The 23,695-nt window shown below is 38.5% G+C and overlaps 1 long non-coding RNA gene across 1 annotated transcript in view; it reads right to left on the bottom strand.

Moving 5' to 3' along the window:
• LOC145998850 (uncharacterized) overlaps window positions 1-23,695 on the bottom strand; it is an 86,582-nt gene that overhangs the window by 165 nt on the left and 62,722 nt on the right. The window contains exon 5 of the long non-coding RNA XR_014443348.1: window positions 10,220-10,293. This is a non-coding gene — a long non-coding RNA (uncharacterized LOC145998850). The remainder of the gene's footprint in view (window positions 1-10,219; window positions 10,294-23,695) is intronic.

The raw sequence follows: 23,695 nt of genomic DNA, 5'->3' as shown, positions 1-23,695 counted from the left end.
TAAGAGTAAGTAAAGTCTGTAGAGTGGGATGCATAAGTATTACCATGCAAAATTGTCAATCACCTATTTTCACAATGAGAATTTGCAAGAAAACACCAAGCAAACTGCTGACAACTTCTGGACCGGCATATGTAAAAGGCCAGTCTTTAAAGGATGCAAGAGAAAAAATGAATGAAAATAGTCAACAATTTTGGAAGTGATACTTATGAATCCCACTGTACAAAATTCAAATTTATATACGTACAATATCGGCTGGTACTTTCCAACATGGTGGCTCTACTACACACATGCACCAATGGAAATTTAGTACTACTATGGAGGCAAAAGTTTGTCAATACTTGTTACAGAAGTGGGTAGAAAAACTTTTGCAGTTACAAGAAAATTAAAATTTTTACTGCTCACCCTGTTATGAATATAATTATCACTTTTTAAATATGTGAATAAATTAACCTTTAGCAGACAGAAGACTTTCCTCCCTGCAAGTTCCCTAGGATGGGAGGTTTTCATGTACTTGAAAATCTTAAAAATACATTTCTTTGAAAGTTTTTTTTTTTTTTTTTTCCATAAATTCCAAAACCTAACTATCTCAAAGAGTGGTGTACAGATAAAAATAACTAGGCTACATGGACTTGGCTAGAAACACTATAATGTGGGACATGAAAATGTGAGCCAGAGTGCTGGGCAGACACACACTCCCTGCAATAACAACATTTGATTATTTTGTGTTATTTTAAACTTTTCTTAAATTATGCAGAATTTGTAACATGTTTTATAACTCCGAAAGTTTTACTTTTCTGCTAATCAAGTCTCAGCTTTTCATCAGTTCGATATTCTCCACAATCATAAAACTAAAAACAGACCTATGGACTACCTCATCGAACTTGTCTAATCCCGTTATATTCATCTCTCTTTGGTAGTAAAGTTTGAAAAAAACTGGTGCAATAATACTCTTACTTTATTGAGGTCATGCTTGCCGAATAGTTGCTCTTGTTGCTGTGCCATACGAGGAATATTCTCATTGTCACCAGCAACTTTACATGATGATGAAACTACAAATGTGAGGGGTGAAGAGGGAAGCAGGGAGTCTACCTTGAGGCTCACAATTTCATGTTCTGCTGTATAGCTTACTTAAGAATAGTTTGCAACATTGCTAAAAAAAAAAATCTATTCACTTTTGTTTAATAGAGGGAGGGGGTTGAAAAGGCATTCTTGATTAAATTACCCTCTTTTCCTCTAATTGCAACTATAATGAGTTGGAATGTCAACATTGTACTTCCTGTAAAGCCCTAGCCATTCCATCCAAAATAAAACAACTTTCTACAACAAATTTTTCTCAATCTATGATATTTTTTAATAAAATTCAACCTTTAAATCTTCAGTTGCCTGACTTGAAATTTCGACCGCCACATGTGAACCCCTTAATGCCGGATGGTCGATATTTAAGTTCGGTCTTTTTTTATCTTTAGTATACATATTACATTATGACATACACAAATAACAAGACAATACATCCATTGTTATGCTACTCACTGAGAATTCCAGGAATTATGCATGAATTTTTCTCCATAGACGTGAAAAATTGCAACTTTTATTAATCCAAATCACATTCAGTTTATTCATATTTATAAATACCCTAAGACAATTTTTTCACATTTAGCTTTTATTTTTATCGAGGAAGGAAAAGAAAAGAAAGCTGCGTGGAAAATAAATCAATATTCTCTCAATCTCTGTGCTTCGTTAGTGTCCTTTGCGGAATAATAAACTATCTGACAGATGGAAGATTATTGCAAGATATATCTTGAATTTGATTAAGTAAATTTGATTTTGAAATTCATATACAATGGACATTTTTGTAGATTAGTAAATCCCGTAACATTTGTCTTATGTTTTTAGATGTATTTCGAGTCTGAGTATGTGAAATTGCAAATGTAAACTCTGCATCTCAAATTAAATATTTTATATATATATACTGTTTAATTTAATCAGAATTTTTGGGTATATTTGAATCACAAAGACCCTTTATATTGTTAATATACTGTATTTGTGTGTGTGTGTTGGGGGGGGGGGTGAGAGGCAGTAATAAGCAAGGTTGAAATAGAGAAAACATATTCTTGTAGCCTTGAAAATCGGGAATTATACTTGAATTTTATCATGGTCCTAGAGTGGTCACCCTGTATTAACAAGTGAAGTTTGATAAAGTCCTTTCTTTCCCTTTGTTATCAATGTGATATTATGGGATATATGTCTAAAAGTGGCTATTACTCGTAAACTACTGCATCTTTTTGTAAGAAAAAAAATTCTTTGTGCATGAATGAGTGAAGAGAAATATTTTAAGCAATGTCCGACAATTAAGGATTCAGGGGGGACACGTGGGGGCAAAGGCCCAATTGTCAAAGTCTGCCCCGACCACGTGTTACCACACGGCAGTAATTAACGTGTTATTTCTTGAAAACTGTACACTGTATTTTAGTTCTATCTTTTTTATTCATTAATTCGCGTGCGAAGGTATTATATACTGGAATTACAAAACAATACATTCATTGTTACGATGTGATAAATGGTTGAACTACTGCATCTTTGTGAACAATTAAATTCTAAATGTAATAATGAGTAAAAAGCAATATTTTAAGTAACATCTGAAAATTATGGTAAATTTCCGAACCCCGTAATTTCCGTTTTTCTTTTAAAGTTGCAGTTCGTGCATTACATATCCTCACAGAGTGGTTTTATGTCGTGCTTTCCACCGAATTTGGTCCATCCAGCATTCATAGGGCCGATTCTAGAAGCGAATTCCGTACATTGTCGCTAAGCTGGCAACACTGCCACTTTATATAATGTTATTTTTTTAAAATCAAGAACTATCACTCTGATTTCAACAAAACTTTGCACAGTTTTAGGAATGTACCATCACTACACTACAATTTTCATTCACTTTCATTGAGGGGTGGGGGGGCTTTTTTTTTAAAAAAAAAAACACTTTCTTTTTCTTTGTTTAACACTAATTTTTGGGAGGCACAATGTATAAATTTTACCTCCGCTAAAAGCCCTGTCCTAAAGAAAGAAAAAAGAAAACGAATTTTACCTGTCTATGACAAATGGTTCTTGAGTTACGATTTTTTTTGTACTTCGCGGCAAGTTTGAAAAGAGCGCTCTTGAAAATGCACCGGCGTTAATGAGAATACACGCACGTGAGAGGTTCGACGGATAAGGGTTAAAATTCATAGGGATGAAAAACTAAAACAAGCTTTGACAAAAATTCCGCTGTGTCACACCTCCATATGTGTATAAAAGACCAAAAAGACAGTAGTAGTTTGTAAGAATGACATGTTAATTGCTATCATGAGGCAGGGGCATGGACCAGCTGACCGCTAAAGGTTAATCTGTATCAGCCAATACAAGTTTAAGCAGAGTACTTACAAGAATATTTCGCACATATAATGTACAAAGGAGCACTATTTTGTTTATAATCGATATTAACTAATATAGGCATTTTTGTAAATTTGCTGAACCTATATATTTATAAATAGCTGGAAATTTAGTTTAAAATTCTGCAATTTTTGTTATAAACTTAATATTCATATGTCCTGGTCTTATAAAATGTCTAAATATGTAGTTCAATTTTCAAAAGCAAAACACATTGATTTTATTGTTTGGTTTATTTTACTTTGCTTTTTTTTTTTTGACACTTTTGGCTAATTATAAAGATGAGGATGAGTGATGGCATGATGAAATTGATGAAGGGACACCTGGTGTCATAGTGTGCTGTGCTTAAAAACTATTGCAGTCATCTTGTTGCCAACATTAAGGAAGTTAACGAGCCACTTATGCTCTTTCAGAATGGATGATTTGCCAGTGAAATTGCATATTCATAACCCCTTAACTCAAGCACATAGATTTATTTTAATTAACGTATTTCACAATTGCAAGTGATGTCGTACTTTGTACTGAAACCATCTTTTGAGAAAGTTGCATGCATATGCATTAGTTGGGCCTCCCCGATGGCGCAGTGGTAGCGTCACCGCCTTGTAATCAAGGGGTCCCAGGTTCGATACCCGGTGGAGGCACAAGTGGTTCGGATCCCACTTTAAACTGTAGGTCCAGTCCCGATTAGCCTTACTGTGCATAAAGTGGACTTAAAACAACAACATGCATTAGTTCTTCTCCATGAATTAGTTTTCACATAAGAACTGTGCATAAAACAATGTTCTAAAGTGTATTTATCACTTATTCCCTAAGCAATCTACACAGAAGCGAATATATATCCAACATGACAGCAAAAGCAGACTTTCAAGGCAGACAGAAATGCTACATTCAGCTGGCATGAATGTGTTCTCGATTATATGTTGTTGATCAGAGTGTAATGTTCCGCATTGTATTTACGAAAGAGAAACATGACAAATCCTTGGCTTGGAAAGCTCAGAATGTGCTGTGTTTGACAGGGGTGCCCATGACATGCCTTTATCATGGAAATTTTTTTGGGAGACAAAATTTTATACCAATTCCATATATCTTGACACAAAAAAAAGGGGGGGGGTCGTTTCTTTGATGGACTTGTTATTGATTTTTAGATATGGTTATTATGTACAGTTTTTCTTCCTATCTGTGGGTGATTGCGGCGATGGGTTTGAAATGAAACACCACCTCTTATGCCTTTAGAATCGGTTTGTAAGGGGGAAGGGGGGTGTTCACATTAATACAAATAAGTTTCAGTACACTAACAATGGCAGTGAGCTTAAGCAGTTTTGTAAATTTTATGTCGCTGAAATATGTCTGTATTATATTGTTCCGCAAATTTTGTCTGATCAAAATAATTATTTGAGTAAATAATTCGGCATAGAGGGGGGGGGGGCGGGGGGCACTAGGAAAATAATATACCTTTTGGGTGAGAGTGCATCATAGGTCTCGGGGGGGGGGCACCTGTGGTGCTTGATTTAAGGGGATATGTATATCCACTTTTACCAGTCTGCTTTTAGCTGCTACATGGGCTGGTGGCACAACAACCAAATAAAGGAATTGTATTTGTACTATAGTGGAAAGCAAAATTGGGTTGCATGCACAAAATGAAATTAGTGGTTATTGAGTTATTACATTTGCGATCATGATCTGGTGTCTCAGTGTGGAACGTGTCTGCTTATTAAGACTTTCTAACCTAAAAAATACAAAATCTGTAAAAAAAAAATCTATTTTTTTGCTGTTAATTCCAACACACTTAAGCTTATGACTGTACTTGTATTAGACTTTGAGATACGATATGTCATGTGTAGAGGCATGCATATTTTGTTTTTATGAAACCACAAAATGTGAAATAACACATTGTAGAGTTATTTTTTCATGTTTCTGAAAGGTGTGAGGTACCTTTTTCTACCCTGTTTTGTCACAAAATAATGTGAAATGAACTGCAAAATTGCGAAATAGACTCTTAAACACGAAATTTAGAGTTTATGTACCAACGCAACATTTTCTGAAGTCAGAATTATCCTGCAAGTTACGCAATTCACAGAAAATTGATTAATTCTGCTGTAAATATTTCAGAAGCAAAAATGGACCCCTTTATACAGGAATAAACTTAATATTCTGGTAACGACATAAATGTGCTATTAGAAGGGATATGATTATTTTGTGTAATAGTGCAGTTTTTAAATCAAATTTGGAATTATATTCACACGTTTAAAACGAAAATGTCATTTTATATACCTTTTTCACCGCTACAACAGCAAAATTTTATTTTATTTACCGCTTTTGAACCCGAAATTGACTGTTTTTGTACCACAATTTTCATCTTTGTTTACCAATACCAAAAATATGTGCCTCTAGTCATGTGGTATCAATTGTACTCTCCAAAAGCAGCCTAGTAGCATTATGAGATGGTGATAGTTGATAACAAGAGTTTGAAACACTTGCACCACTAAACAAATATAAGCTTTCCTGACAACAGGCCGATGGGAAAACAACAAACAGAATTTCTAGGCACTTGACACTTTTAAATATGATCTACACTGGTCTTTTAAACTAATTCATGGAGTAAACACAGGGTGGCCACTATGACCATGATAAAATTTTATGTCGCTGAAATATGTCTGTATTATATTGTTCCGCAAATTTTGTCTGATCAAAATAATTATTTGAGTAAATAATTCGGCATAGAGGGGGGGGGCGGGGGGCACTAGGAAAATAATATACCTTTTGGGTGAGAGTGCATCATAGGTCTCGGGGGGGGGGGGGGGGCACCTGTGGTGCTTGATTTAAGGGGATATGTATATCCACTTTTACCAGTCTGCTTTTAGCTGCTACATGGGCTGGTGGCACAACAACCAAATAAAGGAATTGTATTTGTACTATAGTGGAAAGCAAAATTGGGTTGCATGCACAAAATGAAATTAGTGGTTATTGAGTTATTACATTTGCGATCATGATCTGGTGTCTCAGTGTGGAACGTGTCTGCTTATTAAGACTTTCTAACCTAAAAAATACAAAATCTGTAAAAAAAAAATCTATTTTTTTGCTGTTAATTCCAACACACTTAAGCTTATGACTGTACTTGTATTAGACTTTGAGATACGATAGGTCATGTGTAGAGGCATGCATATTTTGTTTTTATGAAACCACAAAATGTGAAATAACACATTGTAGAGTTATTTTTTCATGTTTCTGAAAGGTGTGAGGTACCTTTTTCTACCCTGTTTTGTCACAAAATAATGTGAAATGAACTGCAAAATTGCGAAATAGACTCTTAAACACGAAATTTAGAGTTTATGTACCAACGCAACATTTTCTGAAGTCAGAATTATCCTGCAAGTTACGCAATTCACAGAAAATTGATTAATTCTGCTGTAAATATTTCAGAAGCAAAAATGGACCCCTTTATACAGGAATAAACTTAATATTCTGGTAACGACATAAATGTGCTATTAGAAGGGATATGATTATTTTGTGTAATAGTGCAGTTTTTAAATCAAATTTGGAATTATATTCACACGTTTAAAACGAAAATGTCATTTTATATACCTTTTTCACCGCTACAACAGCAAAATTTTATTTTATTTACCGCTTTTGAACCCGAAATTGACTGTTTTTGTACCACAATTTTCATCTTTGTTTACCAATACCAAAAATATGTGCCTCTAGTCATGTGGTATCAATTGTACTCTCCAAAAGCAGCCTAGTAGCATTATGAGATGGTGATAGTTGATAACAAGAGTTTGAAACACTTGCACCACTAAACAAATATAAGCTTTCCTGACAACAGGCCGATGGGAAAACAACAAACAGAATTTCTAGGCACTTGACACTTTTAAATATGATCTACACTGGTCTTTTAAACTAATTCATGGAGTAAACACAGGGTGGCCACTATGACTATGATAAAATTTTATGTCGCTGAAATATGTCTGTATTATATTGTTCCGCAAATTTTGTCTGATCAAAATAATTATTTGAGTAAATAATTCGGCATAGAGGGGGGGGGGCGGGGGGCACTAGGAAAATAATATACCTTTTGGGTGAGAGTGCATCATAGGTCTCGGGGGGGGGGGGCACCTGTGGTGCTTGATTTAAGGGGATATGTATATCCACTTTTACCAGTCTGCTTTTAGCTGCTACATGGGCTGGTGGCACAACAACCAAATAAAGGAATTGTATTTGTACTATAGTGGAAAGCAAAATTGGGTTGCATGCACAAAATGAAATTAGTGGTTATTGAGTTATTACATTTGCGATCATGATCTGGTGTCTCAGTGTGGAACGTGTCTGCTTATTAAGACTTTCTAACCTAAAAAATACAAAATCTGTAAAAAAAAAATCTATTTTTTTGCTGTTAATTCCAACACACTTAAGCTTATGACTGTACTTGTATTAGACTTTGAGATACGATAGGTCATGTGTAGAGGCATGCATATTTTGTTTTTATGAAACCACAAAATGTGAAATAACACATTGTAGAGTTATTTTTTCATGTTTCTGAAAGGTGTGAGGTACCTTTTTCTACCCTGTTTTGTCACAAAATAATGTGAAATGAACTGCAAAATTGCGAAATAGACTCTTAAACACGAAATTTAGAGTTTATGTACCAACGCAACATTTTCTGAAGTCAGAATTATCCTGCAAGTTACGCAATTCACAGAAAATTGATTAATTCTGCTGTAAATATTTCAGAAGCAAAAATGGACCCCTTTATACAGGAATAAACTTAATATTCTGGTAACGACATAAATGTGCTATTAGAAGGGATATGATTATTTTGTGTAATAGTGCAGTTTTTAAATCAAATTTGGAATTATATTCACACGTTTAAAACGAAAATGTCATTTTATATACCTTTTTCACCGCTACAACAGCAAAATTTTATTTTATTTACCGCTTTTGAACCCGAAATTGACTGTTTTTGTACCACAATTTTCATCTTTGTTTACCAATACCAAAAATATGTGCCTCTAGTCATGTGGTATCAATTGTACTCTCCAAAAGCAGCCTAGTAGCATTATGAGATGGTGATAGTTGATAACAAGAGTTTGAAACACTTGCACCACTAAACAAATATAAGCTTTCCTGACAACAGGCCGATGGGAAAACAACAAACAGAATTTCTAGGCACTTGACACTTTTAAATATGATCTACACTGGTCTTTTAAACTAATTCATGGAGTAAACACAGGGTGGCCACTATGACCATGATAAAATTAAAGTATAATTCCTGGTTTTCAAGATGAACTTTCCAAAAATTCAAGGGGTACAAGTACTTCAACCTCACATTTTATCACCGTAAACACACAAATATATTAACAATATAAAGTGTCTGTGTGATTCCCACGTATGAAAAAATTATAACTCAATTCAATGAAATGGTATTCTATATATATTTAAAATATTTCATTTAAGGTGCGGAGTTTACATTTGCCACATACTCAGATTTGAAATACATGTACAAACACAAGTCACGAATGTTATGGGATATACTAAGCTACAAAAAATTGTTAATTATATAATAATTCAAATTCAATTAACAAACTTCAAGATAACTTATCTTGCAATAATCTTCTGTCTGTCAAATTGTTGTTCAGAGGACACTAAAGTAAAAGATTGAGAGAATTTGTTTTTGTTTTCCTTCCTCGATAAAAACAAAAGCTAAACTGTGAAAAACGTGCCTCAGGGCATTTCTAAATATGTATAAATTTAATGGGATTTGGATTAATAGAAGTTCCAATATCTCACGTCTACGGAGGATTTGGTGTTTTAAGTCCACTTTATGCACTGTAAGGCTAATCAGAACTGGACCTACAGTTCCTCCACCGGGTATTGAAGCCGGGGCCCCTTGATTACAAGGCGACGATGCTACCACTTCGCCATCAGGGAGGCCACAGAATTCCTGGAATTCAAGGATTTTCCAGTGAGTAGCCACCCGGTAAAAACACTATTCTTGAAATCAACAACATCAGTTTCCTCGAAAGAAGCAGTTTTGATTGTTGATTATTGTTGTTGATTTGGTGTTTTTAAGTGAAAATGAAAATATAAACCCATAAAAACAGATTTTTAAAATTGAAAACCGGGTTAAAGAAATGCGAGTTTAAACTTAGTTGGATTCATGGCTTTCTTGGACCATATCTGAAAAATATATATATATATATATTTTTTTTTGTACGGGCTCCTGAGAAAAGGGGACTGGCATCAGAATTATTTTTTTTGTTTTGTGTCTACCCTTGCCCATCACAAGTTTTACCAAAGAAATCACATATATGGAATTTTACTTTACAAAAACAGGGCATACAATTATACGTTTATACTCATAACAAAATGGCAGGCTATTTATAAATATATTGGATCAGAAGAATTATCAGTATTTCACTGATACAGAAATTCCTATATGACTATAGATTAATCTGTCCCATCTCTAATAAACAGTATATTCATTGTTTTATTTTTGTGTAGAAGACACAAGACACAACTGCAATGGTTGGGCGTAATGAAGCAATTAGAGAGCTTCTAAAATCAAGGTATGTAAATACTGAACTCATAGATAGAGGATCTTATAAAGCATGTAATTATGCTAATAATAAAGAAGTAATTTGCCAAGTTTAAATAAGATAACTGCCTTTTTCACTTACAACACCCTATGGTGTCTCCCTTACAATGCAAGAATTTGAACACAATAAAAATGCTCTGCTGATAAAGTACTATACTAAAACTATTCATGTTACTGTTCATGCACATAGGATATTGCTCTTACCTGTTTAGACTTCTTTGGAAGTTGACCAGTCACTCTTGTATCACTCGTGATGTGAATTCATCCAATTGCAGAATCTGAAAAACAATGGACTTGTCAGTGATTTTTAAAGTTATTTTGTGATGACGGGTTAATAAACATTATGAACAACACTTCATGTCATATTTAAGTGGCTAACCACTTTCACGCTTTCCTGATTCCTTCCTCTCAGAATACACGTTTGTAAACAAATGTTATGGTAAAACTGAATATGGAGCACTGCCAAAGAGAAAGCTTCTCTTTTGCCATTTTGTGCCGAGAGAGGCTACTTGGGACAACTTACAGTTTCCGGTTTATCCGAACCACTGTGCAATGTGCCTCTACCAAGGATCACACCGGAAGCCCCATGATAGTGCTTTGTAATAGCACCTCCCAACCACTTAAGGTTCGGCTGCAAAGTCATTTTTGAAACTTCCTCTCCTTTAAAAAAAAACTGCTAACACTGAATTTTCTGAAAAATTACATCTGCTTTGAATTCCTTCTAGAGCATTCACGTCAATCTTCATTTGGTTTGCTTTCATTGTTGCCTAGGTATTTGCATTAGTATAATACGCCAATGTAGCCATGAAACTATTGTGAATATCTAGACAACAGCAAACCACGCGAAGGTGGTCCTGGAGAGAAAATCAGCAAGCGTAAATGAGATCTGGATCGTCAAGAACCTTTTTATCTGTAAAGTTTTTCAATTTGATCCAGGAACCTTTTTTTCTATGGATTAATTTAAATGCTGTCCAGGAACCTTTTTTTCACTAACTAACCAACTCTCTAGCCTTCTTAAACCTGAAGGTTCATGGCTGCAGCAACACAGGCCTTCCATCTGTCCCTATCTTGAGCAAGATCTATATACTCTTTTCCATCCCTACCGATTTCCTTTAGGTCCGTCCATCTCAACGTTGTCCCTCCATCTTAGTCTTGGCCTTCCTACAGGTCTCTTACCATCAGGTTTCCCAACAAGAATCCTGTGAACTCCTCTTTCCTCTCCCATTCGTGCCACATGACCTGCCCACCTAAGTCTTCTTGATTTAATCATACTAATAATATCTGGACATGAATACAAATTATGTACTTCTAAATTATGTAACCTTCTCCACTCACCTGTCTCCTGCGTTACCCCCACACCCCCTATACGCCTTCATGGCGTGGTAATATGCACAGGGGAACACTTTACCTTCACTTTTACTCACCTGGCTCCTCATCTCTTTTAGGTCCAAATATTTTCCTAAGGATCTTATTTTCAAATACTCTCAATTTATGTTCCTCTTTCAATGTAAGGGACCAAGTTTCACACCCATATAATACTACAGGCAAAATTACTGTTTTGTATATTTTAACTTTTAGTTTCTTAGATATTAAACGAGAAGACAAAAGTTTATGAAGAGACAAGTAACATGCATTTCCTGAATTAATCCTACTTTTTATTTCCTCTAAGGCAAAATTAAAGAGCAATGGAGATAATGCATCTCCTTGTTTTAACCCATCATGAATTGTAAATTTGTCAGACACATTAATACCCACACGAATTTTACTTTGTTTCACTGGTGCATACTTTTATCATACTAACAAGTTTCTTAGGTATTCCAAACTCTAATAATATATTATATAATTTATCTCTTTTGACCAAATCATATGCTTTTTTTAAATCAATGAATAGCTGATGGACATTTTGATTATTTTTCAAGTGTCTGTCTGATGTGAAAAATTTGATCTGTAGTTGATCTGTTACGTTTAAATCCACATTGATAATCACCTATAATTTCATTAGCATACGGGGTTAGTCTTGTTAAAATAATGTTAGATAATATTTTATATGTTGTTGAGAGTAGAGAAATTCCATGGTAATTATTGCAGTTCATTTTATCACCTTTTTTCCGCATCAGTTTAAATAAGGTCCAAGTTATGTATTGAAATGAAACAATATGCAAACTGGACAAATTTAAATTGGGCAAGAAAAATGGTTCCAGTGCTGTTACAGAACCAAATAGAACACATTAGAATATATGAGTTCCTGGATCTTTATTAATCCCAGAGTTGTTAAAGATCAATTAATTGTAAATAGTACAATTCTGGACCTGGAGAGAAAATAAGCAAGCATAAATGGGAGTAGAGTAGTGTCCCCGGTTCGCCAACCGAAAATGGGGCTCGATGGGGCTCGCCTTAATGGATTTCTCTCGTAAGGCATGAGCCCCATTTTCTCGCAGTGTTGCCAGCTTCTTACTCAAAAAAATCACCGAGGTTTTTTTTTTGGGTCTAACTTAACCTCAAGCAAGGAGCTGGCAATACTGCTTGAGGTCTGCCTTGCAGCGTTGCCAACATCTTACTCGAAAAAATCACCAAGGTTTTTTATTTGGTCTAACCTAGCCTAAAGCAAGGAACTGGCAACGCTGCTTGAGGTCTGCCTTGCAGCGTTGCCAACATCTTACTCGAAAAGTTACCAAGGTTTTTATTTGGTCTAACCTAGCCTCAAGCAAGGAGCTGGCAATACTGCTTGAGGCTTGTCTTGCAGTATTGCCAACATCTTACTCGAAAAGTCATCAAGGTTTTTATTTTGGTCTAACCTAACCTAAAGCAAGGAGCTGGCAATATTGCTTGTGGCTTTACAGTGCATAAAGCAATTTGCCAGCCTACTGGTATTTTTGCCATAGCTTTTTACAAAAAAAGAGGAGAAAAAGAGAGAGGGAATAGTTAAACAACCGACAGTATTACCAACACCTACCTACAGTTTTTTTTTCTTACTTAACAAGAACTATCTTGCTTGAGACTTAACTAATTTATATACTGACGTAACATACACACACTGGGCAATAGAGCCGACAACAAACACACACAGCCGTAAAAGAGAGAGAGGGATGGATGAATGGATGGCAACATAGTATGTGTGTGCGTGTATAATATGTAGCATTATTAACTAGAGTGTGTTGGCAACCCACCTCCAACTAAAAAAAGATAGAGATAGCAATATTGCTGTAAGATGAAGAGAGAGACTAAGCTGGCAACAGTGGTGAGCGAATATGCATTATTTCCAAGTTCTGGGTGCCAATGTATATCGCGACTTTTGCAAACCTCTTCGCGGGAACGATGTGCTGCACATGCATATGCGCGCGCTTCTTATTATTTTCGTATTGTGACGCAAACAAACAAATAATAATTGTTGTTTTTTTAGGATGCCTGGCCCCTAACCCCGCCAGGGTGCGTGGTGCCCAACCAAAAAGGTTCTAACGGCTGCGGCTCTAAATAACCGCACCTCTGTAGGGTTTCACGTGTTTTTTTTTTTCTCCCCCAAACTTCTATGAAACCCTACAGAGGACCTCCGTAATGCATGCAACGTGTACTGTAGATGGCTGGGGATGCGGGTGCAGAACGTTTGCTTCCTGGTATACTTCTCGTCCGGTTTCCTCCGTCTCCTGGAATGTTCCGACTTGCAGAGGAGAATTCCACAGGAAACGGAGGTTGCAAAGTACAGCGGAACTGGCTACTATTTAAGCGATGGGTGCCCTGTCACCAGGTCTTATTTTGGGTTGTAATCAGTTGGTAGTAGCAGCCAGTGCCGCCGCCAGGAAGCAGAGGTAAGTGCTGGCGCTTCCCTCAGCCACCTACCCTTCTCCTACTACTCTCATTTGATTAGCCGAGTAAACTGTAAAACTCCATCTGACCTTCTCATTTCTCCCCTTAGTAAGTGCTCGATCGATATGTAAAGAAGACGATTTAAGTGGTGGAGGCTTGGCTTCCCGGTTTTTCAACCTTTATTTTTCTCTCTTTTGGCATCAACCCCCCCCCCTCCCAATTGGCATGTCTATTTCCATTTGCCAAGCAATGAGTGTTCAATGGATAGGCTCAATGAACTCGAAGATGAACTTGATCGCACCCTCGATGAACTTCATTCATTAGCTGTTTCGTCTACCCCCATCCCCCACGCCAATCGGCGAGTCATTACCAGATCTTTAAGTAGGCAAATACAGGCCACTCGAATCGATGCATTAGCTGATCCGTACTGTCCAAACCACCCCGAAGAGTCCTTAGGGCATCAAGTAAATTCGTGCGACCTTGAGGTCAACATGTCGCATACCGCATCCTTTAAAACGCCCGCATTTTCGGGAGGAAAACGAGACAGTGTCCATCAGTTCTTGTTGAAGTTTGACAACCTGGCGGAATTTAACGGGTGGAACGAAGAACGAAAGAAATCGGCTCTGGCGTTAGCGTTGCAGGGAATCGCCCTGGAATGGTTTTCTGGCATTAAGCTTTCCCCGAACTTTGCTACGTTGTCCTACAACGATCTCAAGGACAAATTAAAAGACACGTTCCCAGAGAAAGGTGACCTCAGGTTAGCCGAGGACAGGATCCGTGCTAGGATCCAAAGGAAGGATGAAACGGTGATGAATTACGTAACGAGTAAATCCGCTCTGGTCAGGAAACTGGTTCCTGGCATTCGAGAGGATAAGCTCATGTATTCCATCATAAGTGGCCTCCAGGATAAATACCTGGAAGCCGCCGAGAAGGAGTTCGCAAGTTTGGAAGACCTTATTAGCTGGCTCAGACGCGTGGAGAAGCGTCGAGTCATCGCTAAAGAACGCAATCGGCAAGAAAAATTTAATACAATCTTTGGTTCTGATTCCGACACGTCGTCTTCCGATTCCTTCTCGTCTGACGAGGAGAAAATCCTTGCGAAGCCGACACGAAGGAAACACGTTCATAGGCACAAACTTGCGAGCGCAGCAGCTCCCACGGCGGAAACAGCTGCCCATCCAGTCGAGTCAGCCAGAGCAACGACCGTTCAGGGCGCCTCCTTTCCACGCACGGCCGTTCCAAATAGCACCGCTCAGGATAATCAAGACGTTAGCCTTCTTGCAACCAAACTTCACGATATGCAAATTTCACACCAAGAATTGATCAATTCTGTGACAGATAGCAACAAGCTCATAAAACAAATGCAAAATCAACCCCCCAGAAACAACTATTGGCCATCTAGAGGTGGCAAGAATAGAAAGTACGTCTCTAGTAATAATGGTAACTTCTCTAACCAAGTTCCACGCCAGAACTTTTACAGGCCAAATCAATATTTCCCTAGAGGTAACAGGGGTGCAGGTAGAGGCTTTAGAGGCAGGGGAGGACGTAACTTTCAACGGCCTAATTACCAGCGATGGGATAGAAACACGCAGACGTCCCAAACACACCAGTCCCATAATAAATGCACTAGCTGTGGTCACGTCAATCAACTTTCTGAACAAGCTGTCCAAAATGATTCTTTAAACGGTTAACTTCCGTACGTAGAGGGACACCACGTATGGAAAGAGGGGTACGAATTAATGTCCCACTAATTAAGCAAAATAATTTATACCTGGTCCACGCTACACTTGGTAACTGTAAGGGGAAAACTACCAACTGTTGCGTCGACCTAGGTGCCATGACATCAATTTTCCCAGATCACCTAGTACCTGAAAAAAACAAAAAATTGCAAATAAATTGTGTTATTCGGGGTGTCACGGGAAATCAAATAGCGATAAAGGAAATTGCAATTATTAGATTTCGTCTAGAAAATAAATGGTTTCTTCATCCATTTAGAGTCGTCCACATGCCATCCATGCTGCCATTGTTAGGCAACGATTTCTGGATGACACATGACGTAAGCATAAATTCCTGTAACAACACCATGCAACTCACTCGGTTTGGGAAACCACCTAAGTTCCAGATTCCCAAAGACAAAATTGAGGTGAATACGCTACCCGAACACGTTATTCAGAAAATTGCTGCTGATAATATCCCCCAAGTTTTATTAGTAAAGAAAGTTCAAATCCCACCCCGTTCTAAAATGTTTGTTCCTGTAAACATTATTAACACTGCAGACAAAGACTGTAACATTTTCGAGCCAGAACCCTCTCTCTTGAAAAGGAGCCTGCTGGTTCCTAGAGCTTTATTAAATACAGAAAATCCTGTAATTCACATAATTAATCCTACAACTCATAAGATAAAAATCACAAATAACACAGTGTTAGGTAACCTATCTACAGGGAAAATTATAATGCAATTCCCCCCAACAAGGAACGATATACAGAATGAGCAGATATCAAGTGACAATATTTCAAACCCCCCCACTGACACATGTCTAAAAATGACAGAAGAGCAGTTAACAGAGAAAATAAAAATTGCACAACAAAAATTTGATCCCTCTCGTCTTAACATAAACAAAGATTTGACAGTTGAGGAAAAAGAAAAAATATTGAGTTTAATACAGGAATACAGCGATACATTTGCTTGGGATTCCAAAGATAGAGGAGATTTTGAAGATTACGAGCATGAAATTGACACGGGGACAAATCCAGCCTTTCACCGACCCCAGTTTAATATCCCAATACACTTACGTGAGCAAATTAAAAATCAGTTGTTAGAAATGGAAAGTCAGGGAATCATTCGTCAGTCACAGGGGTCTCCCTACAACTCTCCTACATTTTTAATCAAGAAACCCAATAACGAGTATAGAATTCTAACAGATCTTCGTTATTTGAACTCACAAACGCCCTACCTTAGTTTTTCACTGCCTTCCGTAGAATCTGTTCTAAACAACCTGGCTGGAAAGAAATATTTCACCCAACTAGACATGAAAAATGCATTCTATCAGGTCAGACTTTCAGAGGAAAGTAAACAGAAAACAGCATTCTCCATTCCAAATTTTCAATCATTTGAATATTGTCGTTTGCCAATGGGATACAAAAACTCACCATATGCCTTAAATAAAGTTATTTCATTAGTGTTCAATGGGGTAAGTGAGGATGAAGTGTCCATCTACGTGGATGATATTGTTTTGAGTGCCGATTCCTTGAACTCGTTACTTCGAGTAATGAGTAATGCATTCAATAGACTACGGCACGCGAACCTGCGGCTGTCCGTAGAAAAATCACGCTTTGCTTACACAAAAATCACCTGTTTAGGCCACCAAGTAAGTGAAACTGGATTTGAAATCTCTCCCAAAAGCCTAGATTCCATAACCAAATATCCACCACCAAAGAACATTAAACAATTGCGAAGGTTCATCGGTATGTGCTCGTTTGTGCGATCCTATATTTTCGGATTTAGTAGTTTAATCCACCCCCTTCTACAGCTTTTGAAAAAAGACACTCCGTTCACTTGGTCCGACGAGTGCCAAAAAGCGTTCGAAACGCTGAAGAACAAGATTGTTTCGGCTCCTGTTCTCGCCCCTTACAATCCACAAAAACCAAATTACGTGTTTGTGGATGCATCAAAAAAGGGTATAAGTGGCATTTTGTGTCAACCGGCAACCAACGAAAACGGTGAAATAGATTTTCATCCCATTTGTTTTGCTAGTAGAACATTAAAAGACACAGAAACCAGATATGATACCTTTTCTCTAGAAATTCTTGCATGCATCTACGCCTTACGTAGCTTCCGCTACTATGTGTTAGGTAAAACAGTGCATTTAGTAACCGACAATAAAGCCGTCACGTTCTTGAATAACAAAACCAGCCTAAATTCTCGCATGACGAAGTGGAGTCAGTATCTGCAGGAATACGAGATCGTACCTATCCACTTAAAAGGCACACTCAACAAAATGGCGGATGCAATTTCAAGAGAACCGCAAGAAAGGAACAGGGATGACGAGGATGTCACTGAAGACACACTTGTCTATTTTCTTGCCGACCCGAATTTTAACATTAGAGACTTGCAAAATTCGGATCCATATTTTTCTAAAATTTTAGCTTACCTTACTGAAAGTGAAGACCTGGATCCAAAATACGAAAGAGCATCGTATCAATACGAAATTATAGACAATAAATTGTATCGAGTCCACAGATATGCTAACACCAAACAGCACCTCCTTTGCATTCCATCCAAATTGAGACACGAATTGGTCACCAAAATACATGAATCCGAAAGTATGGGAGCACACCTTGGAGCAGATAAAACTTACAAATTATGTTTGCAAAGATACTACTTTCAGGAAATGAAAACATTCATTTATAACCTAGTACGCACTTGTACCCAATGCCAGATATCTAAACGAGCAAAAGGTCCCACCCCGTATGAACTCACACAAGTAGACACGCCTCTGACCCCCTTTGAGGCAGTTTCGGTCGATGCATTCGGCCCCCTTAAAGTGAGCGCCCACGGCGAACAGTATGTTCTCTCTGCCGTAGACCACTGTACAAAGTACCTTGTAAGTAAAGCGGTTCCGGATGTACGAACCGAAACTGTAGCTCAGTTTCTAATAGACCATATTTTCCTTGTGTTTGGTATTCCAAAATATCTTTATCTGGATAGAGCGAGTGCGCATACATCTCGCATTTTTCAGGAATTGTCCAACATATTAGGTGTTAATCTGAAATTTGCTGCTACTCACCTCCACAACAGAATAGGAAATGTGGAACGTAGCCATCAGTACGTTCAAAACGTAATGAAGTGCTACATCAAGGAAAAACATGCCTTGTGGAGCGAGTACCTTCCAAGCGTCGTCTTTGCTCATAATATAAATGAGTCCAGTTCTACCCAAATGTCACCCTTTGAGGCATTGTTCGGCTATGTTCCCCGCATCGCCACAGACGCAGCGCTTGATATTCCTTGTCAAAATACGGAAAACCTTCAAAGAATCGAAAAACTGAAAGTTTCGAGAGAAACCGCCGTTAAAAATTCAAAACGGCGTTTTCAAACCAACAAACGATACGTCGACAAAAAACACAAAAAGGAAGATTTTCCAATCGGTTCTGAAGTTCTCATTTTTGACCCTGTCGTCCGTAAAGGAAAATCCAAGTCATTTTCCAGGACTTATTTTGGGCCTGGAACCATAATAGGTAAACCACACTGCAATATTTGTTCTATTCAGTGGAAAGATGAGAAAGGTAAATTACATACAGACGACATCAGTATTACTCGCTTGAAAAAGTATTACCCCCCTAGGAACACAACAAACGTTTCCATGGTCATGGATTCGAGTCCCGTTGGTAGCAAAGTTCACGTAGTTGAAGGTCCCATCGCCTCACAGGAAGCTGACATCTTAGTCAGTGCAAGCGAGGGATCTCTCCTTCCATCCGGAAAAGAATCGTTGCAGTTCCACGATCGTGATGATCAACAGTCCCACGTGGAACGTGCTGAAACCACAGATGTGCAGATTACATCCGCTCCTACCGCAAACGCAAACTACACATTTCACGTTGTTTCTCCCAATCAGCAAGATTTGGAGGTTCTTAAGAAAACCTTCACAAACTGCTTAGAACTGCTAGTCGCGCTGAAACAAAGAAGCATCGCATTCCCCCTCCTAACCACTACGCCACACAACTTTGACGTGACAGCGTCAGCTGTTATTGCGATCGCTTCAGTTCGAGAATTCCTTGAAAAATACAATGACCAAGTAGATGCCATAACATTTTGCGTTGACACTCAAGAAGACTGGGAGATATTTGCGAAAGAAATCGAAAGCCTTTCTGAGTAGTATAACAAAGCTTAAAACCAAATTTTCCATCCCAAATTATATACAGGGTGTACACCTACTGTCATTCTAATGTTAATACATAGCTTACTCTTGTAACATCTCATCACATTCATGATGCAGGCTTGACACTTGTTTATGACCAAGAATGTACAGTTTCACTGCTATACCTTGGACACATATCAACATCAAGCAAGCTAAGCATCTGTTAATAATCCCTTTACGCGTTAAAGGTAATGCTTGCGATTTAATGTCGATCAAGTAAGGTAGCTTATTCACTTAAGCAGTAATACGCGTTTCCTTGCCTCCACTAAAGATTTTATAGTTCGTACGAACAAACAATGTACATTATTTATAGACGATCGTCCTTGTACACATCATGTATTGTTTATTATCCCCCCGAACATACGAAAGAAACGTTCAAGAAATAAAATAAAAGGCATACAATAATACTGTAAGAAATTACTAGTAGAGGAGACATTGCATATATATGTCAGATTTAAAAAGGGATAGTTGCAATTATTATAATTGCTCAGGTTATTTATACCTTTGTTATTATCATACGCCAGATTTAAACTCCAGTTGTAATTTTAATGTGATAAGGATAATTATGTGCACATAAAACAGTTACATACCATAGCTACACACTTAGGACAGTCCCGAAATTCACGAATTGCCGAATCATTTGTCAAGCTGCTCCAAGGGGTGCGGGGCAGTTCAAAGCTACAACAGCATCCGTAAAATATTCCCAGGCAATGGGGAACTACAGGCCCATTGGCAAATGGTTTTGCAATTTGGCAATCATTCTACCCCCCCCCCCCCCTTACAAATTCCAGTCCCTTTATTCGTAGTTTTATTAAACACACACCCACACTGCCAACACTTAGCTATACAGAAAAACAATTTGTGTGTACATAATTTTATACATAGCTATGCATATTATTATAGAGATTACTCAGTGGCATTTTCAACTAAATACTCATAATTATTATTTTTTCTTCGTAGATTCAACGGGCTTATGACTGTAAACATGGCATTTACACCGCATCAACCTTTTCTCTTATTAACAATAGCGTCGATATTTCAAATAACATGGTGCACTGAGGACTTCCAAATTGTCTCAGGACTTTACCTAAAACCGCTGCCTGAAGCTCTGACGTATGATTACGTCATTCCATTTACTTATAAGGTGACACTGCAACTCCCCCCTCTTCAGAAGTTTGATACTAACCTTCGCAACGTCATGTGCAACGCTACATACAGAACTCACCCTCACTGTGTATGGGCTCACCGCCTGCACGACGTGCGAACTCATTTATTTAATCAGACAGACTTAATGCTCACGTACTATAAAGATACGGAACACTTAACAACCAACTCTTCTACTTCACACGTACGTACTAAACGTACCATTTTTAGTTTTGTTTCCTCCTTCGCAAGCTTCTGTTGCGATTTCGCCACAAAATCTCAATTAGATAATATCCGCACCTCCCAACAAAATGTTGAGCAAAACATTTTGGCAGTAAGACAACAACTTACGAATAATCACGTTTTTATTCAGACGGTCTCCAATGAAATAAAGGAATACGACACAAAAGTCAGCAAAATTGTGACTTGCTTTAACGAGTTCGTTTCGGCTTTGGATGAACAACAATCAAAATTCATGGCAAATTTTAAACTACTTGCAGAACAGGATAACCTACAATTTCAAGGTTTACTTTTAGAGGAAACCACAACATTAATGCAAATTTCTCAAATCCTTCAAATCCAACGTTTTCAAAGTACGTCGAAATCGTGCCGCATGGGGTATTTGGATAGCGAAAGCATCCCTCTGAAGACGCTCCTCCATGATCTTCGTAACGTCGAAGCAAATATTCTTCACGATGGATACGAATTAGCCATTCCCTTAGAACTGATCGAAATTTATTACGCCACGCCCTTGGCAACATGTCAAATAACGAATGACCACATATTTGTAACAGTAAACGTTCCAATCAAAAGAAAAGGCTCCACTTACAAACTATATGAAGTGGTTCCAGTACCATTCAAAAATCAAAATCAAACCTGTATTATAAATTCTGTTCCTTCATTCGTGGCTATAAATGATGAAAATTCGATCACTGTCATTCAAGGCACTCAATTGGATAAGTGCCAAATTCATCGGGAGAGACTCTGCAAATTGCCTACCTTTGTTTCCTCGCATTATGGTTTTGCTGCTTGCGTCCGGCAAGTGATTAACGCAACTACCGTTCGAGACTCTTTACATGAGTGCGCTTACACTTGCAAAAATTCCACCCTTACGGAAATTCTGCAAGTGGACAGAACAGAATTTATAATAACATCCCCCCCTCCGGTGGTGACCGTCCACCTTCCAAACGATTCGGCTCTAGAATACTCCATGACCACTCACGAACAGGACGGAGCGGTCAAAATGTCACTCCCGTGCAATTCTAAAGTAAGCATCACCGAATTCATTTCTATTCACCCAGTATATCCCTGCGTTGCACGGCAACACCCTAAATTTAAAACTGTCCATCTCGTTCCTTCGGCTTGGACGAAGATTCACGAAATGCCATTAGGCACCTTGTATAAACTTAACAACGACTTCAACATTTCACACATCCTGAAACAAGATTGGCAAATGGAAATTCCCTCATTGGATATCCCGACCTTTCAGGTCACTCCCATCCCAGAGTATAAGCCATTTTATAAACACAGCGATGTACCTCTTTACACGCTCTATATTTGGAACTTGGCTCTCACATTTGCACTATTATTTATAACAGGGTTGCACAAGAAACTACTCGCTTTATGCTTCATACAGCGAGCTCATGCCTTTGATTTGGAATCTCCAACACATCTTGTTTCTGCTTCCGCGTTGGTTCTTCTTTTTCTTATCTTATGTGTCATTCTTCTACTGTACACTGTCCTGAAATGCCCGTGTATTTTACCTTGTTGTCATTGCTCCAAGAACAGGCCACCCACTAAGCGACGTACCCACCGCACTCATATTTCTAGACCCAGAGCACTTCCACCGCTGCCCCCAGTACCTATTGTGTCCACCGCCGTTCCCTCGAACCCAGCACCTCAGCCCCCTACTTGCAACGACGCTTCCTCATATCAAGTTCCTCGCAACCCTCCCCCCGACCAGGTCAGATATTCCGCATACGCCGACATAGCTTCAATCATGTTCGACACCCAATAAATAATACCTTTTCCTTACCCTAATTGCCTTTGTTTACGCCAGCACGAGCCCAACCGGACAAGCAACAACAGCTTGCCGCCAATGCAGTGAACGTCCGTGACACGAGTTCCCGAGAGTCACGCATCCATGTATGGACAATCTACCCACGCTCCAGTGTAGTTTTCTGGAGACCTAATGGCCAATTATCACCCAGGATCAGACCTTCAAAGTGTATTCCAAATTATGGTGCTACGTATCCCCGCAAGGAACCGAAACCTGAATCCTCTGATTACCAGTCAGACCTGAACTCTCGATTCTGCAGCGGAAGATGCCATATTATCAGCAGTGTGCCGTGGAAAGACTTACTTCACCTTGGACAGAAGATGTTCAGCAGTGACAAGCCCACGCACCTAGGGCTTGAACCATTGACCACAACCCCCCCCCCCCCCCCCCAGTGCCCATCATATCAGTGCCCTACATCGAATGGCCAGCCATCCCTTACCCAGAGACAGGACACGGCAAGGGATCCCTTGATCCCCAGTGATCAGCAGACCCACTCGACCGGACCATCTTCGGATAGACTTTCGCTCCACCAGAGGTATACAGAGGGAGCTTTTCCGACCCAACAACCGGTCACGTAGTGTGGCATTCTTTGGTGTCAGTTAACAGTGTTGCGAGCCTTGAACGTGACAAACGAAGATGATCTATCTACATGTGTGTTCATGACGTCACAAGGTCGTGCGTCTGAGTTCGGAGACCTGCCGACACAGCATTCTCCACACAATGATATAACTTCTCTTCATTTGGCTCTCCTTCCGTTTTCAAA

This window comes from Lepisma saccharinum, chromosome 14 (genome assembly GCF_977018435.1).
Source record: "Lepisma saccharinum chromosome 14, izLepSacc3.1, whole genome shotgun sequence".
NCBI lineage: Eukaryota > Metazoa > Arthropoda > Insecta > Zygentoma > Lepismatidae > Lepisma > Lepisma saccharinum.
Note: the sequence above shows the minus strand (reverse complement) of the source record. Positions and strands in the feature narration are given on the sequence as shown.